This window comes from Lynx canadensis, chromosome C2 (assembly GCF_007474595.2).
Source record: "Lynx canadensis isolate LIC74 chromosome C2, mLynCan4.pri.v2, whole genome shotgun sequence".
In the NCBI taxonomy this organism is placed as follows: Eukaryota; Metazoa; Chordata; class Mammalia; order Carnivora; family Felidae; genus Lynx; species Lynx canadensis.
The window spans coordinates 19,541,177-19,560,137 of NC_044311.2; the positions used below are offsets into that span (position 1 = coordinate 19,541,177).

The 18,961-nt window shown below is 37.7% G+C and overlaps 1 long non-coding RNA gene across 1 annotated transcript in view; it reads left to right on the forward strand.

The window, feature by feature from the left end:
• Positions 1-5,638: 5,638 nt before the first annotated feature.
• LOC115523576 overlaps positions 5,639-18,961 on the forward strand; it is a 339,129-nt gene continuing 325,806 nt past the window's right edge. Inside the window, exon 1 of the long non-coding RNA XR_003971784.1 lies at positions 5,639-5,881. This is a non-coding gene — a long non-coding RNA (uncharacterized LOC115523576). The remainder of the gene's footprint in view (positions 5,882-18,961) is intronic.

The window sequence follows — 18,961 nt, forward strand, 5'->3', positions numbered from 1 at the left end:
GGGTGTTGCTTTCTGCTAAGGCATTAAGTTGGGGCTGACCAGTTGAAATTCTCACTGAAACTTTTACTTTCATAGTAGATATTATCTTCCTCATCTTTAAGCCTTTCTTTCTCAGTGCCCTTCACGTAATCATTTAATCCTAAGTGACCCACCCAACCAGGAAATGCCCTTTTGTCCGAAGTTAAGGCATAGGCCTCTTTTATTTTCTTTCCATGGATGACTTTATATACTTCAAGTTTTAACTAGCAATTTAAAGCAAATGCTTTTTAAAATCAGTATTTCTGCTTCATCAGTCCCCTAACTCATGGCCCATTTTTCAGCTGCCAGGGGCTCTTTGTTCTCAGAGGGAAACTTCTCCCCAAAGGTGGGTTTCCTTAAGCCCACAAAGTGAATCTCCTATTTTGAACTCTTACAGGACCCTCTTCTTCTGAAATTATTACTATCCCATACTTTCAATTAATTAATTAATTAATTGTTCATCATGTACATATTGAATCCTTAATATTGGATTATGTGTCCCTTGAGGGCTAAGAAGATTTTATGTATTTTATTTATTAACCATGTTCATCCTCCTCACTCCCTACAGTGCATATAATAGTGTCTGCCACAGTAGATGTTGCGTAGTAGGTGTAACATTAGTTAAACGGATATATGAAGGAGTAAACCATCTTGGACACTTGCATCCCTTTTTCTGACATTTCATTGGTCAAATAAAAATAAAATTATAATATAAAACCAAACATATTTCTGTTCATTTGCCTCCGTAAAGAAATACTGTTCTCAGAACATAACATTTAACAGAGTTCCTAATGCTCTTTTTTACAATCAGATATTTTCATTAAAATATACTGAAACCAGGCTGGTATGACAAGTAAGGTATAAGGCTAAAGGCTACAAGAAAAGCAAATCTAGAAAAATTTAATAAGAAAATGAAGAAAGAAAATAAGTATATTTTAATCATTGTTAACTCTTGTAAATAACCGAATATTTAATATTGAAAGAAAGGACTATATGTAAGTTGTGGGATTCTGTAGACACACATGGCAAGAGGTGATGTTTTCATAGTTTTATTAACTTAGTGACTTGATGAATTTTCTCTAGTTAAAATTCTAATAAACTTAAAATCATTTAATGGAGTCTGTGTATTCTCCGCTGTATCTTCATTTTCCTTGCTCAATTTACTCATTTTTTCTTTCTTTATAAAATAGATTTTATAAAAACCACTGTTGGTTGTGCAGTGTTTTGGAGATAAAAATTTGTGAGCTAATTACAACCTTAAATCTCTTGAAGTGAATTCATTAATCTTAAATAGACTTGATGAGTTTGGTTCCTTTGTTTGTCTCTCTAGCACACACATACACAAACACACACATTAGAAAATACAATAGTTGTTAAAGTGTTTACAAGATCCTTTTATTAAGATCCTGCACCTAAATAGATAAGAAGAAAGAGAATTGGAATACACATATACACACACATACTTAAACATATATATATACATGCACGCATGCACATATACATATTTGTTATGCTTTCTTTTTTAAACACTTTTTATATTTATTCTTAAGAGAGAGAGACAGGGTGTGAGCAGGGGAGGAGCATAGAGAGAGGGATACACAGAATCCAAAGTAGTCTCCAGGCTCTGAGCTGTTAGCAGAGAGCCTGATGCAGGGCTGAAACTCACAAACCAGGAGACCATGACCTGAGCCGAAGTCAGATGCTCAACCAACTGAACCACCCAGGCGCCCCTGTTATGCTTTCTACTCTGTAGTCAAAATGCATGGATCAAGACCAATGGGTGGAGATGGGAGTAGCACCCTTCAATATGACACCTGTTCATTCACTGTAAGTATTTTTGTTTGGTCTTTTCTGGACCCCTGGGCCCAGTGAGTTTGGAGGACCTAGTACTCAAGCAAGGATTTCTCTCATCAAGTAATATAGTTCCTGTGAATTGGAAGATAGAATTTCTTCTCTGTCTATACATAATATGAGGTATGTATGTATGTATGTATGTATGTATGTATGTATGTATGTATGTCACTGAACCAACCAAGCAGAGAATAGTGTTATTATTTGGGCAGGGTAAATAGATGCCTGTTATCAAAGAGAAATTGGATTTCGCTTCCACAGTGGGTGCAACGAAAATAATACCTGGGATCCAGAGAATGTGCTGGAGGGACTTAGGATACCTCCTTCCCCAGTAGTCCTGGCTAATAGAAAAATATGATAACCTAATATTAAGACAAGACCACTAGTTCACTTCCCACAGGAATGAAGTTTGTGGAGTAGAAGGAAGCTCTAATTGCAAATTTAGGTCTTAGGAACCAGACACAGAAAGAACAATCGAAGCAACTATGATTTATGTTACCTAATTGCTTTTTTTTTTTTTTTCACTTTTTCCTTTTCCTTTATATGAAGAACCCCAATTTGGGCTAGCATATTAAGTTTTGGGGTAGGAGTGTGACTTGAGTTGACATCACTCTATTTCACAGTTGCCAATAAGACTTCAAACATTTCCTGTGTTGGGACATGATTTTTTCAAAGGGCCAAAATTATGCCAAGAGGGAAATGGGGTTAACTGTGATACATAATTCCACTCTCATCTCAAGACCCATTTTCTAACCTTCTTCTGCCCCAGGCAACCAAGTTGTAAAGCTTAAATGCATGGTCTTTTTTGCCCTCCAACTTCTGGTTGGGTGTGGCCAGTGGGGTGCCAAGCCTATGGATCAGCAGGGGAGAGAAGAATGAGGTCTAAGCATTTCCTTTTCTGGCTCAAGTTGCCTCTGACTGGCTTCTTTGACTGAAGTTCAATACTTGACTCAAAGTTGCCTCCTCTGCATGATTCCTTCCAAGCCTGTGGGTCATTGCCTTTGGTCTGGATTAGTTAACTAGTACCTTCTTGTTTTCCTAGAGCCTCTACATGTGTTTGTAAGACCTTCTCAAATTATCCTAACTTGCTTGGTCCTCTGCTTTTTGTTAGGAACTGCACTGACATGATTCCTTTTGTAACCCCCGTTCAGTAAAAAGGACATAGGCCGTGAATAAGAGTTTGAGGTGGAAAAGAGGTTATACATTGTGGTTTGGGGCTTTTAGAAGAAGGAGAGAAAGAGCTAGGGATTAAGAATATATGGAATCATGTGAACCTCTTCTTTTTTTTCCCCAAATATATTCTCCCATTCCGGAGGTTGCCTTTTCCTTTTTTATTATGCCCCTTAAAATATTGGGATATAATTGACATGTAACATTTGTTTCACGTGTACTCTATAGTGATTCAGCCTTTGTAAATATTGTGAAATCATCACCACAGTAAATTTCGTTAACATCTGTCAACACATTTAGTACAATTTTTTTTTCTTGTGATGGGGACCTTCAAGATCTACACTCTTCGCAACTTCCAGATATACAAAAAGTATTGTTAACTCTAGACACTATGCTACATGTTACACCTTCAGGACTTATTTATCTTGTAGGTGGAATCTCATCTTGTATACGTAGCCCATTCTATGGCTCTCTTGTCGTAATACTGTCAGCTCATTCTTCTTCAAATTTTTATAATTCATGATTTAGCCTGAAATCGGGACCAGCTACCTAATTTATGGGACTCAGTGAAAAATGAAAATGCAGGGATACTTGCTAAACAATTCTTAATAATTGCAAGAGCGTGACAGCGGAGCCATAAACCAAATCCGGGGCCCCTGTGAGTGCCAGGCTTCTGTGTACCTGCACCCCGTATACCTGTGGAACTGGTGCTGCCTGAAATCCGACGATACAGGGGAGAGAAGCCACCACTTTTAAACAGTACTAGCAAGTTTAAGCTACTAAGATGAAAAGTCGTAGCTAAAATACATATTTTTCCATAATGCCTGAAGGCCGAGAGCTGCTGTTGTTCAAACTTCCTATTCTTTTCTGGGGCTGTTTATAAGAAGGTTGAGGCATTAGGGAGGGATGAAATAAAGTCAGAGGTTGGGGCTCTTGAGTCACTAAGACAGTGATTCTCAATCCTGGCTGCTAATTAGAATGTCCAGGGAGGCTTTAAACAAAACCCAATTAAGTCAGGAGGGATGTGGTGAGGTGAGCCCTGCACCCCTTTGGACTTAATTGGCCTGTCCTGGGACCAATGTAGCTTTAACAGCTTTCAAGGTAATACTAATTTGTAGACCAGTCTGTGCCCTGTTCCTGTAATTTTTTTCCTTCACAGTTGGAAACTGTTGGAGGTTTAGTCCCTTTTAAAGAGAAATTGATACCTTGCTTTTTCATTCTAAGGAAAAAGGTAAGGAAAAAAATTAATGTAGGATTTTAGTAAAGCTAAGAGTTCTCCAGAGCATTAAGAAAATATAATTGAAGTTGGAAAGATGTGCCCTCTATTTGAGGCTTGGCTTGACTTTAAGTTTAGCTTCAAATGGTACTTTCATATCAAATTACTGTTTGGGTATCAGTAAGTGCTCCATTAATAGACACACTGATATTTTAATTATATATATATATTTCCTGTATAAAGCATTTCTTTGGGATTTGTTTATTTCAGTGAATTTCAAAATATGTTACAGAGATCCTTTCAAGGGGTCTGTGAGTCAAAATTATTTTCATGGAATTTCTAAGATGTTTGTTTCCACTCTCATTCATTCATGTGTGCGCAGTGGAGTTCATACAACAGGTTGAGTGCAGGAACAGGAAGAGAATCTAGTTTGCTATTAAGCCAGACATTAAAGGGATTTGCAAGCATTTAAAACAATGACTACATATTTTGAATAAGATATATTTTTAAATAAGAATGTTTTTTACATTAATACATATAGTTTTACCTTAAAATTAACAACCATTTAATAAAATGATAAGCTTTAATTTCTAGTTACACCAAATAGTTATAGGTATAACCTACACAAAAGTTCTTTGATTTCTTCAATAATTTATTTTCACAATCATTTACTTTATTTTATTGTTTTACTTTTTTTTTTTTTCCATTAAGATAAGTGCACTTCTTAATCTCCTTCACCTATGTCACCCATTTCCCCACCCACCTCACCTCTGGTAACCATCAGTTTGTTCTTTGTTTCCAAACTGTATTGTTTTTATTTATTTATTTACTTACTTATTTACTTATTTACTTATTTATTTATTTATTTTTCTTTTTTTTTTTTTTTTCTGATGGCTATTTCTTTTGCTGGATATAGAATTCTGAGTTAATAGTTCTTTCCTCCCAGAACCTTAAAACTGGTGTCCCATGTTGCGAGAGACGGAAAAATAGCCCCTCAAAGATGTTAATGTTTTAATGCCTGGAACCTGTGGATAGTTTACCTTATTTACAACTTTGCAACTTAATTGTAATTAAGTTAAGGACTTTAAGATGGAGGGAGAATGCTGGATTATCCAGGTGAGCTAAATTTAAAAACATGCACCCTTGAAAGTAGAGAACCTTGGGGCACCTGGGTGGCTCAGTAAGTTGAGCGTTCGCCTCTTGGTTTTGGCTTGGTTCACGATCTCATCATTTGTGGGTTCTAGCCCAAGCCGAGTGGAGCTTTGTGCGGACAATGCGGAGCCTACTTTGGAGTCTCTTTCTCTCTCTCTGTCTCTGATTCTTGCCCCCTCACACTCGTGAGTGTGCGTTCTCTCTCTCATCAATAAACAAACGCTTAAAAAAACAAAACCGAGAACTTTTACAGCTCTTGTCAGAGGGAGACATGACTGGATAAATGGTCAGAGACATGAGTGTTGCTAGGTTTGAAAAAGGCTGATGGAAATAAGGAACCTGGGCAGCCTCTAGAAGCTGGAAAAAGCAAGGAAACTGATTGTCTTCGAGCCTCCAGAACGGAATACAGCCTTACGGATGCTTGGATTTTAGCCTGTGAGACCCACGTCAGACTCCTAACTACAAAACTGTAAGGTAAGAAATTTATGTTCTTTAAAGCCACAGAATTGATGATAATTTGTTACAGCAACCGTAGAAAAGGATTGAAACAGTTCTCTGGTTTCTGTTGAGAAATCTTTAGTTATCTGAGTTGTGCCTTTGTGTGTGATGTGTTACATTCTCTGTTTTCTGGTAGTTTTGTTTTTTTAGGGGTTTTGTTATGTGATATTTAGGTATGGTCTTCAGGTTTTCCCTTTTGGGGTTTTGCTACACTACTTAAGCCTATAAAATCATGTTTGTGGCTCTGAACTGAAATATTTTAAGAAAAGTTGGAAAATGCAGCAGGGGTTAAGTGGGTTGAAAAGCTTTATTCTTTTTCAAGATTGTTTATACTGTGCTATGTCCCATGAACTTCCATATAAACGTGTGGATTTGTTTAGCAATATATGTGATGAAACCAGCTGGAATTTTGATAAGGCTTGTGTTGAATCTGTAAGGCCAATTTGGGAAGTATCCCTCTCAACAATATTAAGTCTTCTGATGTATTCCCCTTTGTTTAGGTCTAATCTTCTTCCAAAAGCATTTTGTAGTTTTCAGAGTGTCAGTTTGCTACTTTTTTGTTCAGTTTATTCTTATCTATTCTTCTTGAGACTATTTAAATGGAATTGTTTTCTTAATTTCTATTTGTTTGCCTGTTGTTACTGTATAAAAAAACCAATGGATTTCAATATGTTGAGCATACATCCTGCACACTTGCTGAATTCTCTTATTCTAACAGGTTTTTTGTTTTAGCAGATCCCTTAGAATTTTCTATTAATGTGATGTATTAGCTGATTTTTTGGGTGTAGAACCAGTTTTGCATTCCTGGGATAAACCCTATGTGGTCATGATATATAGTATGACATGTTGTTAGATTTGATTTATGATATTCATCAAAGACAAATCTGTAGTTTCTCTTCCTGTAATGTGTGAAGCCTGAAAATAACCCCCAATGAGCTGAGGTATCAGAAGAATCTCCTGCTCTTGGGTATTAGCCCTTGGGCTAAAAGGAGGAAAGCTGGAGATCCAAGGGTTGAAGGTAGAAGCAGATAAGATAACCACCTCAAAAAGTGTTTCAGGGGATTGTTGGTAGTATGTGGAGTGCCTGAGATTATTCCCAATTTTTGCTGTCTTGCCAGCAGAGGACTAAATTCTTCTTGGTTCCAGGAGATGGGTAGGGAAGTCTGTAGACTTGGTTGAGTGAAGAGGAAGTGGTTAGTGATAGGCCCACTTAATAACCATTTGTCTTCCATTGTGGGGCCAGACACAGGTCTGCTTTAACACATCAAATGCTCCATGCTCAAAAGCAGAGTGACTAACCATCCTGGCTTTCTCTGGACTGAAGAGGTTCCTAGGACATGGGACATTTGTTGCCTAAAAGTGGGAGAGGCCTGGCCAAACTGAGACAAATTGCTCAGCCTATTTCAAAGTGACTTCTCCCAGTAAAAATATTCTCTCTCTAGGCTCCTGGGTGGTTTAGTCGGTTAAGCGTCCGACTTTGGCTCAGGCCATGATCTCATGGTTTGTGGGTTTGAGCTCGCATCGGGCTCTCTGCTGTCAGCGCAGAGCCCACTTCAAATCTTCTGTCTTCCTCTCTCTATCCCTTCCCTGCTCATTCTCTGTCTCAAATATGAATAAACATTAAAATAAAATTAAAAATATAAGTATTCTCTCTCCACTTGCTCTGAAAGAAAGAAGCAGTGCTACTGGAATCACCCATGCAGAGGAATGGATGGCTGTTTGATGTAAATCTAGGTGTCTCCTATTAGGGTCTGGGAGTTACTGTAACATGTTTTCACAATTCTCTGTGGAAATAGTACTTTCATGTCAAATGCAATACAGTTAAATGTAAGATTTTTTTTTTTTTCGTTAAGAACCTGAGAATGTCTATCTAGAAATTTCAGAACTGGAATTGGGCTGCGTAGCACTGTTTCAGTTGTCCAGTTCTAATATGTAGAAGGCAAAACCAAACTTAATAGTAAATATCAAGTGGGGGCCAAGTGTCTTTCCTGCAGGGTGTTTGGACAAAGCTTTTCCAGTCCTTACATTAGGTATTAGATTTGAGAAAACTGAATTACAGCGAAGTACAAAGTAGTGAAGAATGTAGAACTCAAAACTGTGTGTGTTGTAGAAGTTAGTAGTGTATTTGGGCTGCGACTCTTGGATTAGTTTCAGCAAAAATACCAGTTATGTTAAATTACTGTTGCTTAATAACTATGTTTTTATTGGCTTTGTAACTTCTTGAGTTTTAACTTGGTTTTATTGTTGAATGAGAACAATAGTTATAATTAGTTTATACTAAGATTTTCTATATACAAGTAACATAATAAAGTCAACACTGAGAGTCTAAATATATATAATATACATATTGTTTTTCTATCTTACTTGGCTGTATAAGGCATTATGTACACTCTCTTAAACGTGTTTTGATTTAATGCAGATGCATTACTATTCGTTAAACTTTCAGCTCTGTAGAGGGAGATAGAGAGGGTTACATGGGAAAGGGGAAGGAGTGGAAGAATTTAAAAAGCCAGTATATCCTTATAGTTCATTGCATAACTCATTTCCTAACATTTTTGATTGTACTATTTAGAATCCACAAACCTTTAAAAATCTCTAAAGATGTCTATGTCATGTCTCCCATGATTTTAGTGGTATATTTCTAAGGAAATAGAGGACTTAAGTCTTTTGGGGGGATAATTTGGAAATCAGGCATGGGTAAAATTTTTTTTTAGAGTATATTTATTTTTGAGAGAGAGTACCAGTGGGGGAAGGGGGGTAGAGAGAGAGAGCGAGCGTGTGCACACAAGAGAATGAATGAATGAATCCCAGACAAGCTCTGCACTGTCAGCAGACTCAGGGCTCAGTCTCCCTAAGCAGGAAATCATGACCTGAGCTGAGATCAAGAGTTGAATGTTTAACCAAATGAGCCACCCAGGTGCCCCCAGGCATGGGTCATATAAGAACTTCCTCAAAGTATAATAATAATAAGAATTGTAATAAAACTTACATTGAACTCCTATATGACACACGTTGTTCTAAATGTTTTAATAGAGTACTTTATTTCCCAACCATCTATGAGTAAGCTATTACTTCCATTTCCTGGAAGAGAAAGCAGAGGGACAGAAGAGTATAGTAATTTGAGGAGGATCCTGAATTTAATCTCAGATTAGCTGGTTTCAGAGTGCCCATTCTTAGACATGATGCAGAGAGATGTGATTAACAACAAAATGATCAGACATTTGTAATAGAGATATAAGATTCAAAGACCTGAAAATAAGTGGGGAAACAACAAATACCCATTATTTGTAATTAAATAATCTTTGGTGTTAATATGCTGAAGATAACAAATTTTAATATCTGTCCTTTGAAGAGAAAAGGATTGAAAGACGAAAAATTACAATATAACCGAAGACTCCTTCATTTGGCTTCAGTGTGTGTGTGTGTGTGCGTGCGTGTGTGTGTGTGTGCGTGCGTGTGCGTGTATAGGTAGGTAATCTCTATGCCTGGCATGGGGACATTTGGTTTTAGTTTTAAAATGTCAGTTGCATACTATATAGTGGGGGGTAAACTAGGACTTGTGTCCTCAAGCCTAAATTGGTGATAAAATAATTCCCTGGGTCTCAAAGTTAGAGGGCAATACTATAAAACATTCTGAAGGTTGTGTGTAAAATGACCCCATTTCTAGAAGTTTAGTTAAGGAAAATGCTGGTGTTTGGGAAAACACTGTTATGCTCTATCAGGGTCAATTTTTCTAGGAGAAAGTACTTTGTTAGTCTATAGCTATGGGTTACACAACTGTAATTTCTAAACAAGGTAAAGTCATTGCTGCCATTAGTAAAAGTCCTGTTACCAAGAACAATTGAGGAAAAGTGACCTGCAAAAATCTGTTCCTAATAACTTGAAATATCTTACTTTCTTAAAGTCCCTAAACTATACAGCAATGATCAATATAACGTCTCAAAATAGTTTTCAAGGAGTATATCTACATTTGAAATTACGTAGATCAAAGAAATACTTCTTTAGTAAGCAGCATAAGGAGAGCCTTCTCTTATTGTTTTTAAGGCCAGGCAGAAGAAATGTAAATGGGTCACTTCAATGAGAAGATCAAGGGTGGAGCTCACTTAAGATGTAACTGGATATAAAGACTTAAAGTCATGAAGACTGTATATTTTCGTTTTAAAAGCTCTTCATCCTGATTGGTCGGTTTAATATTCAGACAGGCTTTTTCAATGTAAGTGAAAAATAGGTGCCATAGTTTAAGAATAATATTATCTTTATAGCTAATAATACCAGATAAAAAACAAGTCTTGTTAGGAAAGCCCTACAAATAGTTTTTGATTGTTGTGGCTTGATTGCTGTCACTATCTCAGACTATGATCTATCATGGAGAGATCTGATTGGCCAGCCGAGGTCATGTGCCCACCCTTGTGATGGAAGATAGAGCCATGTGATTGAAAGTATCTCTGAGAGAATGGCCACCTGACTGAGATCTGTTAAGACCCTTGACAAAAGCTTGGGTTACCTTCTGAAGCCTCTTTTGGGGGGAGGGGGCAGACTTACCAAGAAACAAAGTCTTTTTCTGATATTGCTAAATTGGTAGGCTGTAAGCATGGATAATCATGGGCCATTTTGCTTGCCATACAGATAGAACCTATCTATAAAGCTGTGGTCCTCTTTAATGCTCTTCAGTCAGTATTTTTAAGCACATAGTAGGTTTGTACTTCCAGTCCTCTTTGTGGTTGACAGCATCATGTGACTTTATTTGCACAATAAATCACAAGAGGAAGTGATGCATCACTTCTGGGTGGAGAACTTAATTACTTACATGAAACCCTGCAGAGTGCCTTCCCCTTAGCACAGCACTTGACAACATTTGAAATGGCACTTGGTTTCATAAGCCTGAAATAGTCCTGAGTTATTACTGTGATCAGGGTCCCTCTGTTGGATCCCAGTGGGCATGTGATATAAGCAGTCTTCAGTTTTAAGTCAGCTTTTGGGATTATTTGTCCCCACACCATGGTCTAATCATTCTAATGATCCTGTAACTATGTAAATTTCTGTATTAGCTAACAGCATTGGCTCATTCTGGAAACTACTGTATGTGTTAAGCACTGAGGCAAATATTGCTAAAGTTTATTTCTGTATTATCAGCTCTTTAACTTTCATATTAAATATACATACAAAGTTTGGTGAACAACTGTTTTACATATTCCTAACATTTGTCATTGACTCTACTGAGCCTTTTATAAAACTAAGTATATTTTATCAGAAGACTGAATTTTTTCCCCCTACATGCAGCCTCAGTACCTAACATTGAAAGAAAGAAGTCTTCCTTCGAAACTTGGGTTTGGCTTAAAGTCTGAAAGAAACGGTTATGTGCTTTACTGTTAACATTTTAAATGAACAATACCTCAGAGACCTAGACTGTATAATCTTCTAAGCTCTTCTCTTATTTTGAAATCATAAGTTATATTGATTTATTAGCTGTATATATCTCCTTTCTTCAGGGATTCTTTCCCCTTGCAGCAGCAGAATGTCAAGGAAACAGTAAGTTTCTGTTGCTTATTAAGCAAAGGTATAAGAAAACAAATTGCCCTAATGAAATATTTAAGAAGAATACTAGGGTAATATATAACTTCATGTTTATTTTTCTGCAACTGGAAGGCCCAGCAGAGGAATGAAGGTATAAGATAAAATTTGTAACGTGAGGTAGAAAATCAAGATGCAAATTTTCAAAGGAAAGACATAAAGAAGCATTTTCACAGATTTTAGATTCTCTTCACCCATAAAGGGTGATAGAAAAATTGGGTTGTTGGAGAGGTTAGAGGATTTGGGAAAAAGGATTTCTTAGGTGTAAGATGTACAGTGATTCTTGGCTTTGACCTTAGCTGTGGGGGGGCGGTGACTAGGAGCTTGCTAGTGGAAGGTACTTCATCAGTACTATGGAGATTTTTGACATGATGTTCCTGAGTTACAAGCACCAGAGAACTAGGGGCTGATAGTTAACTACTTTGCAAGTGGAGTTGCCATCACTGGGTTTGGATACGCATGTGCTCCTAGCCTTTCTCTGGGCAAAGGGTGAATGCGTTTTACCTATAGATCAGAGGATGGCCACATGGGAGAACCAGCCTGGAAGGGCTTGAAATCCAGCCAAAAAGGTGTCTTAGAAGTTCTGTGGACTCCATAAAGAGAATGTGTGTGGCGAGTGGCTGAAGATAATGGGCTAAATGGGAGTGGCAGGAAAATTGATCTCTTGGATCCTGGAAAAGAAAAACAAATTTTTCTAATGTGGGGAATCTCTGAAGAAGTTACAAAATCACTTAAGAGCAAAGGAATTAACTTTCAACATCTGCCACCCTTGGAATTGGGAGCTAGCTTAAAATGTTGCCATTGAGTAAGAACATTGCTTTTCTCTTTCCTTTCCCCACTGCTTGGACCCTCATGGCTTCAGGAATGGTGACAAGCAGTTTCTCTGCTGGAAACCGACCTCTGGAAAGGCTAGCTCAGGGAGACCTTACAAACTGTGGGTCTAGATTATGATAAGTAGTTGGAATTTTTTAGTCGTACAATTAAGATAATACTTGGGACTCAAAGTGGCGTGTGCTCTTAGGAGCAAGCAGGGGTGAATTACTCTATCAGCAGGTTGGAAAAGACTGTAGAGTAGCTCCTATGAGCACATACCCATGGGACATGTTTGTTCAATTTACTGCTTATGTTCATTACATTTGAATAGAGAACACAGCCTCTCAAGTCTCCAAATGATACTTTACATTAAGTTACTACTTTGATTCTAAGTTGCACTAGGTTTTTTAGCATATTTACAATTGATATGGACTGATTTTTTTGAGTGATTTTTTTCTTTCTTTAAAAAATGTTTCCATAATAGTAATAATACATCATATAATTGCTTCTGTCCTAGAACTTAGGAAATACATGATTTTAAAAAAGACCATAATTTTGCATAGTAGTTTACATAATTTTGTATTAAATATTGGAGCAAGTCACTAGAGGGTTAAAATGGTCATTCAAATACATACAGTTCCAATCTAAGGAAAATACTGTTTAAAAAAACTAGGATTTTGATCCCGGGTTTTCCACATCATAGTTTTCTTGAAAGGTGAAATCATTAAGAATCTTGACTTCAGAGAAAAAAATGACTGAGCAGGTAACTTAATATGGTAAGTTGTATATGAATTGCAATATTATGATCTGAAATATTACCCAACCTTTAAGTACCTCAGGGCTCATCTTATTCTACACTTAGATATGACATGAAGGATATTTGGGCTTGTTTCACATGAGAAAAAATATGTTGATATCTAGGTTGTTTGAAGCCACATAAGTGGGTTAGAGTCTTGAATTCAGATGTTACTCTCTCAAATTCTAGGAGAGAGAGAGAGAGAGAGAGAGAGAGAGAGAGTGTGTGTGTGTGTGTGTGTGTGTGTGTGTGTGTTTGCTGCATTGAGATGAGTATAAAGAAAATGCATCAGAAAAACCTAACAAGCAATACTGGAAAAAACTTATATCCACACTGACTGCCATGTCCATTATAAGATAATATTTTTCCATAGCTAGACAAGAAATTTATTTGGAATCAAGAGCAAAGAATACTTTAGGCTGTAAGATATAAATAACCCAACAGATGAATTATGAAATTTGTTGAATCCTGCTATTGCCAGGGAAATCGTTGGGATAGAGAAGAATACACAAAGTTTAAGACATAGTTCCTGCTCTCAAGAAAATGAATGTTTTATTGCTAGAGCCTTACCTGTGGAAAACTAACATACACGTGGGACATAGTAAGAGCCCAAGGAAAGAGAGTCACAAATGGTAAATGCTGAGGAATCACCTGCCTCTCTTCTCACAGATTGAAACACTATCCAGAATGGGAGGATTTCTAAATTACCATTTTGAGCCTTGAGTGCATTTTCTTGGTTACCTTTCAGACCTTTCATTTGATCTCTTCATTTATCTTTGTGATGTGATTGCAATTCTTATAGTTGACAAAACTGTGAACCTTAAAGTTGTCCTAGAATACTTTTTGTCTTTACCCCACTACCATGAGATTGTCTTAAAGACCCACTGGTTCTTGATCCAGTATACTTTTTTTTAATGTTTATTTATTTTTGAGAGACACAGAGTGGAAGCAGGGAAGGGGCAGAGAGAGAGAGGGAGACACAGAATCTGAAGCAGGCTCCAGGCTCTGCGCTGTCAGCACAGTGCCTGACATGGGGCTCGAACTCAAGAACTGCTAGATCATGACCTGAGCTGAAGTTGGGCGCTTAATCAGCTGAGCCACCCAGGCACCCCTGATCCAATCTAGTTTCAAAAGCTGGTGATTTTTTTCCTTCCCCCTTCAATATGGGTTCAGGCTCGTCTCCACTTGTGTCTTGGTTATAGCAATACCTTTTTTTTCCCTCTTTTCCAAGTTTATATGTTGACTGTGACTTGACTTTGCCTTCTCTGACAGTATCTGTGAAAAGCAGAGTTTTTAATGATAAGTTAATAAATCGGACTTCACTGTCTTCTATGCTTCATGCTTTTTGTGTCCCAAGAAATAGTTGCTTAACTCCGTGTAACGAAGGTTTTCTCCTGTTTGGTTGCTGTGTTGGTTTTAGCCCTTTTCCAGAAGTTATATAGTTTCACTTTGTACACTTAGGTTTACAATCTATTAACTTTTGCATATATGTGAAGCAAAGTCAAAGTTCTAAAAACTGACATAGAACATTAGATGGGTTTCAAAGATAAAACATACTGATTTTGTATATGCATACATTATGAAATCATTGCTACAGTAAGTGTAACTAACCTCCATCACCATGCATAGTTACAATTTCTTATAATTTTTAAGATGACTCTTCCAGCTACTTTTGAATATGTGATACAGTGTTACTAACTATAGTCACTGTGCTACGCATTGCATCCCCACTGCTTATGGTATAACTAGAAGTTTGTACCCTTTGACCATCTCTACCCATTCACCCACCCCTCAACCACTGTCTACAACAACCACCAATTTGTTCTCTGAATCTGTGGGTTTGTGTTTTGTTTTAGTTCTTGTTCCTGAATTCTACATATAAGTGAGATCATATGGTAATTATCTTTCTCTGTCTCACTTACTTTACCTAGCTAGCATAATGCTTTTAAAATCCATGTTGTCTAAAAGTAGTGTTTCCTTTTTTTTTTTTTTTTCTGGCTCAGTAATACTGCACTGTGTGTATATATGACATCTTCTTTATCCATTCATAGATGTATAGACATAGGTTATTTACATAGACACTTAGGTTATTTACGTATCTTGGCTATTGTAAATAATGCAAGGATCTTGGGGGGGGTGCAGCTATTTTCTTGAATTCGTGGGTTTTTTTTTCTCCTTTTCAGGTAAATAGAAGTGAAATTTCTGGATCATATGGTAGTTCTTTGTATTTTTAATTTTTTGAGGACTCTCCCTAAGATTTTCTGTAGTAACTGTGTCAATTTACATTCCCATCAACGATGCAAGAGGTTTCCTTTTCCTCCGCATCCTTGCCAACACTTGTTATTTCCTGACTTTTGGATAATAGCCATTCCTATAGGTAAGGTGATACCTCATTGTGGTTTTGATGGGCATTTCCCTGATTAGTGATGTTGAATATTTTTTCATGTGCCTGTCATTGTATGGCATTGTAGGAAAAATATATTCAGGGCTTTTGGAATTTTTAAATTAGATTGTATATAATTTTGCTTTTGAGTTGTAAGATTTATTTATGTATTTGAGTTATTAACCCCTTATCAGATAAATGTAACCTATGGGAGATAATATTTATAAATCATTTTTCATTTTGCTGATAGTTTTCTTTGCTATGCTGATAACGTCTTAATTGGTTCTTAATCTCCATTATATCCCTGCCAATTCTTTTTTATTCTGCCATCAGAATTCATCTTCAGTAACACAGAACTCCTCATTTGAGTCTCTACATAGACTTGTTCTTAATGCTTTTCAAATTTGACCACTGCAAGTTGTTAGAGTACAACTTTCTTTTCACCTTTCAAGTACCTGCTACTGGAAACACCTGGCTTCATTCATGTATCCACTAGCTCAGTAATTCACAAATGCCAATTGAGTGGCTACTATATTCTCAATGGAGAAATTAGGTTCTAGGGATAAAGCAAGGCACAACACGAAGTCTCATCTCAGAAGCTTACCTTCTGACAGGGAGAATTAGACAAATTTAAAGTAATTCTATTATCAGAAGATACATACATACAAATGCTTGTTTTCATGTCTGTATACATAACCTCAGATAATAAATGTTCTGTAGAAAAAGAAGGCGGTAGGTTGGAGTGCTGAAATGACCTTTGAGATGAGAACTGAGGAAAGTGAGTGAATGAGTCCCATGGTGTAAATGAAGGGAACATCCTAGACGTAAGCAAGAGGAAGTATAGAAGCCCCGAGTTCACTCTCTTGTGTCCAGCCTGTGAGTAAGACTGTGGAATTAATTATATGTGACAGTATTTTTTTCTCGTTTCCATTTCCCACTTTTTATAATTCTCTCTGTTGAAATTTTACAGGTATTCATGCACATTGATCATCTTTCCACCACCTCTTTCAACAAATTTATCTTGGACCAATTTAGGGTCTGCTTCTGTTGACAGTGTGGTCCACAGCCAAGACAGGAAATGATCTTGCTTCTTTACATGTCTCATATTTTTTTATGTATGCTGCCTATCTTGTGTAAGGTATTGCGGGGGATAAAATATTAGCACCATAAAAAGTCATACCTCTTCTTTGTCAGGTATCTGACATGCTGAGTTAATCTAATACATAGATGACTTGAGTTTGAAATTTGAAATTCTGGTTAAAGTCACCATTGCTTTCCATTCTAAGGCTAGAATCAGGACTGTCCCTTCAGCAGGTTATGGGATCTGAGCCCCTGCGGAAACTTAGAAATTCCCTTAAGCTTTATAGCCAGAACGGTAGTTGTCTTGGGAGCTGGTTCATTCCTTTTGCTCTTGAGTCCTGCCTCCATTTTGTACCTTAGAAAATCTCTTTGCCTGGTTGCTCTACCCCATGCCTTCAGAGAGATGCACAGTGCTTTGGGTCAATGTCTCTTAGCTCTCCTGCCTCCACCCCAGCCTTTTGCTGCTGTTGCCTGACCGCTTGTGAAATCCTGTTTTGCTCAGAGACTTGGCTCTCCTGCCACGCCAAGCCTTCAGCAGGACTTCTTGCGCTATGCACCTGGAGAAGGCCTTCTATACCTCGGGGGCATCTCAGAAATTCCACCCTAACCTGTGACCTACTGCTGCTGTGTACTTGGTGAAGAGCCAAGGCAAGGGGCTGAAGAGATTTGCCCTGTTGGAAGACTTTAAGCATGCTAGTCTATCATGCTGGTCCACACATAGCCATTAAAAGTTCCATTGGTTTCTTCTCAGTCCTGTGGTGAATTCCTTCTCCCACTGCTCCTCTAGGGATAAAAGCAATCGTGGTTGTCCTCTCTCTTCAGGAGGGATCTTCACTTCCTTAAATTCGGTTCCCTTTTGATTCTTTGCATCCTCAGTTCTTTGAAACTATGATTTTGTAGTTTTTCAGGTTTGTCCTTATTTTTAGCATAAAAGGGATAGTTTCTTGCTTCTTGTAGTTCCTTACATGCTAATTGGAAGTGGAAGCCTTCTATCCAAATAGGAGACCTAGCTGGTAAAAAAAAAAAAAAAAAAAAACTTACCTGAATTTGGATTTTAGGCAAAAGGAAGCTACGTAAATGATATTTTTAGTCTATAAATAGTTCTGCATTTGTGTATTTGTTATGTATGTGTCAGGAACTGTTAGAGACCTTGGGACGAGGTCCCAAGATGGATGAGATAAATTCCCTGCCCTCAAGAAGTCTGCACGTTTTAGGGGATATGAACATTTAGAGGAAATACATTTAAACATTTAGTTTTAGATGATAGCAAATACATCAAAAGAAACCAGATTTAGACAGATATATTAGACACAGTTTGTGCACTGTCTTGGATTTGCTTAGCCTTACCTGCCTGTATATTCAACCTGGGTGTTGATTTCTTTGGCTGGATTGGATCTAGCAATTGCTTATACCATCTCTGCAGTTGTAAAGCTGCCACAGTGTAAGGAGGCCCCATCTGTGGTGCCAACCAAATAGGAGAAGCTCCTATCCATTCCCTACCTGGAATGGGTGCTTGGCATCTACGGCTTGTTCAGTGGCTTCCTAGAAGAGCCACTTTTTACAACCTGGAAGTATGAAGAAGTTAAAACCTTGAAGAACATCATATCCATTAGAATGGTTAAAAAACAACAACAACAGAAAATAAGTGTTGGCAAGGATGTGGAGAAAACTGGAAACCTTGCGTGTGGTTGTTGGGAATGTAAAGTGGTGCAGTCACTGTGGAAAACAGTATGGCAGCTTGTTAAATAAAAAGGGATTAACGTGATACAGCTATTCCATTTATTTTTTTTTTAATTTTTAACTTTTATGCACTTTTGAGAGGCAGAGAAAGTGCAAGTGGGGGCAGGGAAGAGAGAGAGAGGGAGACAGGATGTGAAGCAGGCTCCCATTGGTACAGAGTCTGAAGTGGGGCTCAAACCCACGAACTTTGAGGTCATGAGCTGAGCTGAAATCAGAAGCTTAACTGACTGAGCCCCTCAGTCCCCCTCAGCTATTCACTTTTTATGTGTACATCCAGAAGAATGGAACGGAAAGTCTTGAAGAGGAATTTGTACACCCGTGTGCATTGAAGCATTATTCACAATAGCCAAGAGGCAGAAGCAATCTAAGGGTCCATCATGGGGGAATAGATAAAGTGTGGTATATTTGTACAATGGAATATTACTCAGCCTTACGAAGGATGGAAGTTCCGTCACATGTTGCAGCATGGTTGAACCTTAAGGACCTTATGTTAATTGAAACAAGCTAGTCACAAATAGACCAGTACTGTGTATAGATTTATGTGAGCTACCTACAGTAGTTAAAGTAGAACAGTGGTTGCCAGGAGATGGGAGGGGAGAAGAGGAGATTTGTGGCCTTCAGGGAATAGAATTTGCAGAACAGAAGAGCTCTGGAGATGGGGTGCACAATAATG